Here is an 11,179-nt window from a genome sequence, read left to right on the forward strand (position 1 = left end):
TAATTATAGGGACCATTGTTCATTAATCCTAAAGAGATTACCAAATGATTTTGGAGTAGTGTTACTGGTGAGCATGCTTGAAGAAACAGCAGATAAAATAGATCTGAACATTAAGGTTTTTTTTGTGTGTGATGATTTTTTTATTTTATTGAGGCATAGTTGATTTACAATGTTATGTTTTGTTTTTTGTTTTTTGTTTTTTTTTTCCCACTGTACAGCAAGGGGGTCAGGTTATCCTTACATGTATACATTACAATTACATTTTTTCCCCCACCCTTTCTTCTGTTGCAACATGAGTATCTAGACAAAGATTCTCAATGCTATTCAGCAGGATCTCCTTGTAAATCTATTCTAAGTTGTGTCTGATAAGCCCAAGCTCCTGATCCCTCCCACTCCCTCCCCCTCCCATCAGGCAGCCACAAGTCTCTTCTCCAAGTCCATGATTTTCTTTTCTAAGGAGATTGAACATTAATGTTTTAATCTATGGTTTTGTATCTTAGGAGTAAGAACATGTGGACAGCCAAATCTAAACACTCCTCCTACTTCCAATCTTTTCCAATGCTATTCTTCTCTTACCCATCCTTTTTATAGCCATTGTAGCATTTTTGTTGATGAGGTCAGGGATCTTGCTTTATTTCTCTATGTTGCAGAGTAATGTAGTATCTGTGTAATTGACCAGAGAAATAAACAATATCACTTCATTGCACAGACAGCTTTCACTTCCTCTAAATCAGAGAATTTAGAAAACCATTCCAAAACCAAAAACCATTCACACAGAAGTTTTCACATGGAAATCATCAGGACAAGGTAGTCCAGAGTTCATGTAAGGTGTAGCGATTTTATATAGTAATTGTGGAAATCAAATATAAAAACAAAGAAGACACTTGGATTGACACTGCAATCCAGAATTAAAATGTGGTAAGAGAGAAAAGCAAACTATAGTCTGAAAGAATAAAATTATAAATGGCCCCAGAGACTAACCAGGTTGATTTGGGGCCACTTGTCCCAAGATTCAGTACCTAGTAAAGAAAGACAATCCATTTCCCCTCTTAGATGGCAGGCAGACCTTGCTGAAAAAGTCGAATCAGTCACTCAAGAGGTAAAGGTGAAGCCCAGTTCCAGCGAGACGGATACCAAAGGAAGTTAGAATTTTACTCTGGTACTCTGTCAAACTGATTCAAAAAAAAAATATGTCTATAGCCCTTTGATCTAAGAAAACAGGCAGTAAAATAGCACTTGGCCATAGCAGAGATTCTAATATTAAACATAACAAGTGTATCCAGAGCTGATCATTTGAACCCAGTTTAATTCTCTTTATGTCTTCAGGCAGCTCACCTTCTTATTTGAGAATACACGTAAAAGAACAGTCCCAGGTAGTCAAAGGAGAACTAACTGTGAGATCTAGTCCCAACTCTGTCAACCTGTGTGACATTTCTGGTGGAACTTAATTGTGTTGAAACATTTCTTTTTCCAGGCTTATTCCCTTTCTTTTCAACTATCTTGCCTGAAACCCTAGTACATAAAACAGATTCAAACATACCCATTAGTTCTGGTTCATGCAAGAATAGGGGTCCCAGAGCCCAGCCCCCTCCTTTTGTCTCCACCTGCTTGCTCATGACCTGTCTTTAAAAAGGATTCTGCAGAAAACACTTGAAAAATAACACACTGCTTGTCCTTCCAAAGATACTTCTGACTCTGAATATCCAATAATCTTCACCTCTGAGCAATCATGTAATTTTGTGTCATCTAATTTTTAAGATACCAGCTATTTGGCTTGAATGATAACTTAGGGGTAAACTTGCCTTCTTTTCCTATTGTACTGCAAACTCCTTGAGTGTTGGAACTTTTCCATACACAGCTCTGAATCCTTTGTAGCTTTAAATATGTCACCTAATACAATGTAGCTCTTCTAGAAATTCACGGTGAAGTGAATTGATAAGAGTCCAAAGCCAATCTTTTAGATAGAAGTTGGTAAACTACAATCAGTGGGCCAAATTCAACTCACCACTTCTTTTTATAAATAAAGTTTTATTGGAATTCAGTCATGCTCCTTTTTAATGTATTGTCTATATCTGTTGTCATGCTTTATGGGCAAATTTGATTGTTGTCACAGAGACTGTATGGTCTATAAAGCAAAATTATTTGCTATCAAGCCTATTACGGAAAAAGTGTGTCATAGTCTAAACCTCAAGTGAATGACTACAGGTAAATATTTTGGTGATGTATATTTGTGTTGTTGAATTACTTTCAACTCCATATTGTTTCATTAAGCAAATTTGCTACTCATGTTCCAGTTATTGGTAAATAGTCATATGAGTCAGGTAACTCAAGTAGACAGGAAATAAATTTACTCACCATAATTGATTCTTTTTATTATCTTCGGGTTTTTAACTATTTGATTGGAACAAAATAGATTTGCCCTTCCATGTCATATTAGTCAAAACTCTTCTAGTTTTATGTAACAAAAGGCAAAATCTTAAAAAAAAAAACTTAAATTTTTGCAGGTGAAATTGATTGCCTCATGCAACCAAGATATTAAATGTTGAGCTACTTTAGGAAGGGCTGGCTTCAGATGCTCAAAGATGGTGTCAGGGCTCTCTCACCAACTATTGGTGCAGCTAGATTCTTTTTGCATGTTTGCTTTTATCTCTTTTGCTATAGATGGTCCACACCCTCTCATGTGGAGTAAGTTTTCTCCCAGATTCAGCAACTATTCCTATATACAGCTTGTTATCCAAAAGGAAGAGAAACTTGTCTCTCCCAGCATTTATATTAAATATGTAAGAGTTCTACCTGCTTAAGTCATGTGCCAGCCCTTAGATCAGTTACTGTGGCCCAAAGATGAGACGTCATAGAACTGACTGGCCCTAGGTCATGTACTCAGCTGTATGTGCAATCTCTGTAACTGAGAGTCCACAGTAGTGGAGCACTGTGGATAAAAGCAGTGTCCAAATGGAAATAAGGCAACTTTACAGATTAAAAACAATGTCTAGCTCCTGTAGAAATATTACACCAGCACTCTAGTGGAGGATATTAGATTTTACAAATATCCAGATTTAGGGAAAATAATTTTTCTCTCCTCTATTACCTTGTGTTATCTTTCCCCTCCTCTTCTTTCTCCTTCTCCTCCTCCTTCATCATCATCATCATCATCATCATCATCATCATCATCATCATCATCATCTTTCATCCTGTTGAACACACAACTCCAGGGAACTTCATAATACCATTTTAGGCTGCTTTGAAAGCAGATTCATTGTTCAAAACTCTACCCAAGTTCCCATTTGCCTCAAACCTTGTATCATATGCTCTTGGATTCTGCTTATTCTCTTCCATATAACTTGTTTGTTTTGAGTTTTACTGGGATTACATGTATGAAGTTAGAATTTACATATTTGTTACGTTGCACTTAAAATGTTAAACTTCAAGCATTAAATTGTTAAGATGCCAGTATTTGCAAAGCAAGATTAAGGAGTGAAAAGAACTGAAGAAATGTCAGGGTTTAGAAGGATGGGACAGATTTGGAAGGGTGGGGAGGGGGCAGAAGCACCGCACTTCAACCCAAGAGCATCTGAACTTTAAGACACTGAAAAGTAGTCTCTGAGGGCTCTGAGCTGTCTGAATGAATCATTTAGAAGTCTTAGTATAGGTTATATTCTCCCTGCTTGTCTTATAGCTTGAAGACACTGTGATTTGGATCTAAAATAATTACTGCTATTCAGTGTCATCCACACATAATTAGCCTCAAATTATAATGAATTAACACGGTTTGCCCTGTTCATGGAGTGAAGTGATTCTATAACTGTTTTTTTTTCCTCCCTCTCCCACCTTTAAAATAAAAACACATTGAAATTTCAATCCTAGTAGGCAAAATTCTCTCTAAAATGTCAGTTCATAATGAAGGAAAGATAGTTAAGGATGGCTAGGTAACCATATCGTCTGTGTTCCAATCCTAATGATTTCTGGACCCTTTGTCTTCTCTAAAGCATTGCACCTGTTGGCTGTCTCGTTCTCTATGTTGCCTGCCTGGGAATACATGGAAAACCCCCAAGTGTGGTAAAGGCTTTGAGTCATTTTGAAAGAATCTGAACCAGAAAGCTTTATTGGTTTCCATAATGCATGTAACTTGGCACAGACAGATGTTATTAATAAAAAATTACACAAGAATTCTCAACTTGTTTCTATTTTTTAACCATTTTTAAAAATTGAAGTATAGTTAATTTACAATGCTGTGCTGGTTTCAGGTATATAACAAAGTGACTCAGTTAAATATGTATATATATTCATACACACATATATACATATACATACACATGTATATAAGCTAAGTGTGTGCATATGTATATATTTATATGCATGGATTCTTTTTCAAATTCTTTTGCATTATAGGTTATTACAATATACAGTAAGTCCTGTACAATCCTATTTCTAAAGAGACTTCAAGGAATCTGTTTCTGAGATGGAGAGGGAAAAGAAAACAATTTCATAGCATAGATTTACCTTTAATTCTCATTACATTAACACAGAGCTACCTCATGAAAATTCAAGATTTTTCAACCCCAAATGACCAAGAATTCCCACTCCTCTCTGCTACCCCTATGGTTTTACTTTTAGCCCTCAACACATAATCCAGGGTTCAGCTCTTAGTAAGCAAAATATTCCCCTCTATGTATGTCTAAAATGAATTCCTCCTCAGTAACCTTGGGTTTTCTTTGGCTCTGTTGTTGCAGAGCTGCACAAGTGAAGTTGAAAACAGGCTATTTTCCATGGAAATTTCTCCTGTATAAAAATCCATCTCAGATTCCGACCAATGCAATCAGAGAAATTGGTTTATGGATGAAACTCTTGTCTGTGAATGCCTTTATGAAAAAAAAAAAGAGTGCCTTCCCTCCCTCTATTTGAGAAGAATGAAACAATATCCTTATTGTCTAACTTGCTTAGAATTTATTTTCCACTCCTTATTTATGCATGCCTCCTTTATGTCATCGATACATAATCCATTATGTGCCTCTTATCGTATTTGCTCCAACTATTGTCTCAAGATGATGTCGAAGGACATTAGATACCAGAGACTAACTTTGCAAGAGGGAATTAATGTCAGTGTTGAAGGAGTCTGTAATCATATGACTAAATGGGGTTTCAGGAGGCCACACAGTATGCCGATGACAGAATCAAGAATGAAACCTAGGAATTCTGACCATTTGTCTTGTGCTCTGTCCACAAATGATACTGCCTATTCTTAGTATTTAGTAAAGACTTGCTGAAAGCCATCCATTTACTGGTAACATAGACCATTCATGAAGAAGTTTTTTTTTTTAATAATTTAATGGAAATTTCTTTGATGATTATACAAAATTTTGAAAAGAAAAATATGTGCATGTATGACTAACATGCAGTGTTTTTGGTATAAAATAAGATGATTACAACTTGAAGTGCTTGAAATGTTCCTTTGAAAACTTTTCCTTCTTTCCCTTTTTTTTTGCTTTTTCTTTTTTTTTTTATTTCTTAGGGCCACACCTGCAGCATTATGAAGTTTCCCAGGCTAGGGGTCCAATCAGAGCTGCAGCTGTCAGCCTATGCCACAGCCACAGCAACACCAGATCTGAGCTGTGTCTGTGATTTCCACTACCACTCACAGCAATGCCAGATCCCTGATCCATGGAGCGAGGCCAGGGGTCGAACCCTTATCCTCAGGGATACTGATCTGATTCGTTTCCACTGTACCACAATGGGAACTCAGCTGAAAGCCTTTCTTACTTAGAAGTCACAAGGCTCTGATACTGAAAATATGTTTATGCCATTTAGGAAATTTTACTATGTGTCATTGAGGCAAAGAATATGGACTCTGGTAGACCTGAGTTCAAATGGCTTTCCATCAGCAGTTGCTATTTGAACTTAGACAAGAATTTATCATTTTCAAGATTTTGGTTTTTATTACTATATAGTGGAGGCATTAAAATGACTTCTTAAAAAAAAGATTGAATTTTAGGCTTGTGAAACCATGCCTCAAAAACATTTAGGACAGAATTTTAGAAAGATGACAACTGTAACGAGGTCTAGGATCTAGTTTTTAGGTATTTCTCAGTCCCTGCATGGAAACAACAGAGCAACTAGAGAGCCACACCAGAACCCTGTAGTCAGTGTCTGCAATAAGATAAAGGGACAGGATATTACCAGAAGGCCCAAAGTGCCATAGGATGGGGATAGAACCACCATATCTGTCCGTTAGTGGCATCTGTGCAGAGCTGAGAGAGTTTCTGACAACCACAATGACCAGACTTCCATAAAGAACTTTTGTGAGTAGATACCTACCTATAAATGTAGCCAAGCTTAGATGCTTTTTCCATAAAGATATAGTACAACTCTAAAAGAAGTGACGGAAAAACAGGAAGAGTGATTACCAAAAAAAGTACTTGACTATTTTCAGGAATCCAACTGGTAATGGCAGTATCCTATTCTTATTCTAAGACGGTTGTGTTAGTAATGTAAGATAAAGGCAATGAGTCAAGATGAGGTGGTTCTGTCATTCCCTGTGTCCTTAAGAACTATGTTTCTCAGCATGTAAGACACAATATACCAGAGTTTAAGAAAATCTGTAACCCTGAATTTGAGTTGAAAATATCAGCATGAAATCATAAGGCATTCTATCTTAATCATTATCTGTGTGTGTGTGTGTGTGTGTCTGTGTCTGTGTGTCTGTGTATATATAAATATCTATAGTATTTCCTGGCTCTACTAGAAAGGTCTAGAAACAATGAGTAGCATTATGGTCCTGAAATACTATTTCCTATTGAAAGAAACTAGGGCTTCTTAGGGAAATCTGGCTAAATCAAGGCTTGAGGAGGGAAAGTAAAATACAATAGTATTGGTGTTTTCTTAAAAATATATTTTTTCAATATGGTTTTTTGACTTTTAATATTTCTATAAAATAACCTTTAATCTTCTTCAAAGTTACATTTTAGGATAATATAATCAAAATTATTGACTCCACAAGTTTTAAAACAAACTTAGAACGGTATTAAGTATTTAACTTTACCTTTTCATTTAAATCAGCATTTGCTGAGTTCAGTCAGAGGAATGGGGACAAAATTTTCAAATTTAAAAATAACCAGAAATTCACAAAACTGAATTATGACATATATTTATGTGTTTTACCTGCCATAATTGTTTTTCCAAATGAGACAAGTCACTAAAGTGGTTTATATGACATATCCTTGTGTATAATATCTGAAATTGAGAAAAATTGCAGAGATATTTTAGTGATTTGGTAGTTTGATTTGGAATAAAATATGACAAATATAAGATAACCCTTAGAATTTGGTACTTCTTTTGAAGTAGTAATCACTTTCTCAATGTCAAGAGGGTACCGGGAACAAAAATTATCTTAGCAAATCACTTAGTTATTAGAATTCAAACATCATATCTATGTTCTTTTTTTTCCAAGAGGACAAAAGTCAGCATTCTAAGTCATGTGGATATGTAATATAGTTTCTTTCCAACAGAGATCTTCTTATTTAAGTTGTACTTAAATATGCAGATTCACTATCTGTATAGGAAACCCTTGAGGCAATATATGTTTTGTAATTCTTCAGATTTTACAGAAGTAATTTAGTGCAAAACTATACATTATTTAACACTCCCCACCCCGCCCCCAAACAGGATTGGGGGAGCACCTCATAATCAAACACATTAATAATTCTACAAAAAATACATGAATATTCTTTCACTAAGTGGGGTGAAGAAAAACTATAAATAGGCTTATGTTGACTTAGTTCACATTTTGCTGCCAAATGAGTTTCTGCAAAACTTATAGAGGCGGGAAATCGATTTTCAAAAATTTTTCACTCAGAAAATGTGACTGACAAGGGGTTAATATCTGTATGGTCAAGCCATTCAAGATGGCTGTTTTCTTGCTCTCTGTACATCCCCTGTTCCACCAGTGCCTCCTTCACCTACACCCTACTCACATGCCCGACATTTCTACATACTTTTCCCAGGCACCCACTAGTGATTGTTCTTATCAAAGCAGTAATGAGGGGCAGTCCCTCTGCTAGTTTCCCTGGTAACTGATGATCCAACTTGATGTAATTCCCCCAGTAACTGCCAATCTCACCTTCCTCCTGGGAGCAAAGACTGCTACCATGCCCTGCCTGCTGTCAGCCATACACACTGGAGTATGGCTCCAGGACCATGCATCAGGCATGTAAGATGCCCTGTCCATAAAACCATAGATGCCTCTCTTGCTGACTTCAGGATCTTTTTTCAGTCTTGAAGCTGGACAAATACAAGCCTTGTAGGCCTGCATGGTGCAGCACAACAGTATTCAAAATATGCAAATAGCTCATACACCTCAGTTTTGGAAAAAACAAACAATTCACCAAAAAAATAGGCAAAGACCTAAATTGGTAATTTTCCAGCAAAGACATACAGATGGCCAATAGGCACATGAAAAGATGCTCAACATGGCTAATTATCACCTACAGAGGTCAGAATGCTTATCATTAAAAAGTCTACAAATAATAAATGCTGGGGAAGGTGTGGAGGAAGGGAACTTTTGTTCACTGGAAATGTAAATTCGTGCAACCACTATAGAAAACATTATGGAGGTTCCTTAAAAAATTAAAAATAGGAGTTCCCATCGTGGCTCAGTGGTTAACGAATCCAACTAGGAACCATGAGGTTGCGGGTTCAATCCCTGGCCTTGCTCAGTGGGTTGAGGATCTGGCGTTGCCATGAGCTGTGGTATAGGTCGCAGATGCGTGGCTTGGATCCCGCATTGCTCTGGCTGTAGCGTAGGCCAGCGGCTACAGCTCCGATTCGACCCCTGGCCTGGGAACCTCCATATGCCTCAGGAGCAGCCCACGAAATGGCAGGAAGACAAAAAAAAAAGACTAAAAATAAAGCTCTAAATTATGATCCAGCCATCCCACTCCTGGGCATATATCTGGAAAAATGGAAACTAATTTGAAAAGATACATGTACCCCAATGATAGCAGCATTATTTACAATAGCCAAGACCTGGAAACCATCCAAATGCCCATCAGCAGGTGATTAGTTTAAGAAGGGGTGTGTGTGTGTGTGTATGCATGTGTGTGTGTAAAATGGAATACAATGAAAAAATACTCAGCCCATTAAAAGAATAATATATTACCATTTGCAGCAACATGGATAACCTAGAGAATATTATGCTTAGTGAAGTATATCAAACATAGAAAGACAAATACTGTGTGTTATCACTTTCATGCAGAATCTAGAAAATAATACAAATGAATCTATATAAAAAATAGAAACTGATTCATACATAGAAAACAAATTTATGGTAACCAAAGGGAAGGACAGGTGAGGCAAAAATTAGGAGTATGATATTAACAGGTACAAACTACTATACATAAAAGAGATAAGCAATAGGAATTTACTATATAGCACAGGGAGTTACATTTAATATCTTATAATAACCTATAATGGAACATAATCTAAAAAAATAACTGAATCACTATGCTGTACATTTGAAACTAACACAATATTGTTAATCCACTATGTTCAATAAACATGTAAACAAGAAATTCTAACTAGACTCTTCAAAAATATCTGAGTTATGAAAGACAAGGAAAGATTGAAGAACTGTCCCAGATTGGAAAAGATTAAGGAAATGTAACAACTAAATGCAGTTGTGGATCCTGGATGAGGAAAAAGGCATCAGTGGGATGGCTGGCAAGATTTGAATAAAATGTATACACTGGTGATTGTATTATGATGATTGTCAGATTTGGATCATTGTTATGTGAGATGGTACCACTAAGAAAAGTAAGATAAACGATAGAGGAAATTCCTTGTGCTTTTTTTGCAACTATTTTGTAAGTCTGAAATTATTTCAAAATACTTGTTTGTAAAGCAGTAAAGATAAACCAAAGGGAGCTCACTTCATTTCCTTCATCAGTTAATAATAATAAATATTTAATATTTATTTAACAATACATATAGACGAGGCACTGCTCTAAAGTTCCACATACATTAATCAATTTAAACCTCATCATGCTCAAATGGAGACTGTTAGGATTTCCGTTTAACAGACTGAGGCATAGAGAGGGTAGGAGACATTTCCAAGGCCACACAGCTATGAAGACTGTTAAAGTATCAAGTCTGTTCTCAATAGCTATTTGAAGTGATTGTCTCGCACAGTAAAGTTTGAGAAAGTAAGGCATGAATTTTTTTTTCTCGTCTTTTTAGGGATGCAGCTGCAGCATATGGAAGTTCCTAGGTTAGGGGTCAAATCAGAGCTGTAGCTGCCGGCCTACACCACAACCACAGCAACACCAGATCCAAGCCGCATGTGCAACCTACACTACAGCTCACGATAATGCCAGATCCTTAACCCATCCTCATGGATCCTAGTGGGGTTTGTTACTGCCGAGCTGCAACAGGAACTCCCAACAGGAATTTTACCACTCAGTTGTAGTGGAGCATCTGACTACTCAGGAACCTTTGCTTACTTCCTTATTACTGACTGTGTTCTAGATTGTTGACATTGACAAGTCACCTTGAATATAGCCAAGTTGTTACACTAGTAGCATTTTCAACTCATGTCTATTTACAACAAGGAAATCTTGTAAGTCTGAATCTATAGAACTAGTGGAGGTTTTCTAGAATTATCCCTTTGTGGTTTTACTTTTCCTCGCTCAGTGTCTTTTATCACTCAGTGTCTTGATATATTAATTTCTGAATTTTTTTTCAAAACTCCCTGGTCCTACTTGTTTCCCTCAAAACATTCAGGCTGTCAGTCTTGATGCTTAAAGTGAGGTTTCCAACACTTTTGTTCCAGAGTTGAATGTATCTTGTAGTGAATATAGTATAATTTTGTTCACATGGCAATAAGACAGGAGTGGCCAGCAAAATTTGGGGGAAAGGGAAAGGTGGAAGACTGGGAATGACATTCTTGAGCACTTTAATGATAGTGATAATCTGAGTTAGGAAGCAGGAGCAGAGAAAAGAGAGAAGAGGCAGGACTCATCATCTGCTTTAGTTTGAAACCCCTTAAGGTAGAAAACACGTTTTCCCTGCCTTGGGCTGAGTCAAGCATATTGTCAATACTCAACAATAAATAACTGGCCATATTAGCTTTACATGCTTAATTCCCTATATGTAGAGATGGAAATGCACCTCTGAAAAAAAAAATTTTCCA

This window comes from Phacochoerus africanus, chromosome 1 (genome assembly GCF_016906955.1).
Source record: "Phacochoerus africanus isolate WHEZ1 chromosome 1, ROS_Pafr_v1, whole genome shotgun sequence".
NCBI lineage: Eukaryota > Metazoa > Chordata > Mammalia > Artiodactyla > Suidae > Phacochoerus > Phacochoerus africanus.